The sequence below is a fragment of the Calidris pugnax genome, unplaced genomic scaffold, assembly GCF_001431845.1.
Source record: "Calidris pugnax isolate Ruff unplaced genomic scaffold, ASM143184v1 scaffold44, whole genome shotgun sequence".
Classification (NCBI taxonomy): domain Eukaryota; kingdom Metazoa; phylum Chordata; class Aves; order Charadriiformes; family Scolopacidae; genus Calidris; species Calidris pugnax.
In genome coordinates this window covers 4591119-4591439 of record NW_015094506.1, presented here as the reverse complement: position 1 = coordinate 4591439, position 321 = coordinate 4591119, and the positions used below count along the sequence as shown (strand labels likewise).

The window sequence follows — 321 nt, the reverse complement described above, 5'->3', positions numbered from 1 at the left end:
GTCGCACCGCCCGGGGGAACAGGGCTGGGGGGGCCCCGTCCCGCACTCACCGCTGAGGCGCCGCCGCGGTGCGCTGAGCCCCCTTCTTCTCAGTGCCGGGGGGGCGGCTCCGCCCGGGAAACACGAACCCGGGAAACAAATGCGAAGGAGCTGCGAAGATACGCGGCCACCCCCCCCGCTTCTCACCCCTTTCCGAAAGCCCCACCGGGAGGAGAAAAAAAAAAAAACAAAACAACAAAAAAAAAAACTTTCCTCGCCGCCGTCTCCCTCCCCCGAGGAGCACGAACCCAAACACACAGAGACACGCCCCCGCACCGCCCC

The 321-nt window shown here is 65.4% G+C and overlaps 1 long non-coding RNA gene across 2 annotated transcripts in view; it reads right to left on the bottom strand.

Moving 5' to 3' along the window:
• The window catches only part of LOC106901298, a 41436-nt gene that overhangs the window by 40786 nt on the left and 329 nt on the right, over positions 1 to 321 (bottom strand). The window contains exon 2 of one of the 2 annotated variants that reach the window (XR_001414300.1): positions 51 to 188. The exons of the other annotated variant lie outside the window; for it this stretch is intronic. This is a non-coding gene — a long non-coding RNA (uncharacterized LOC106901298). The remainder of the gene's footprint in view (positions 1 to 50; positions 189 to 321) is intronic. 2 annotated transcript variants of the gene reach the window in all.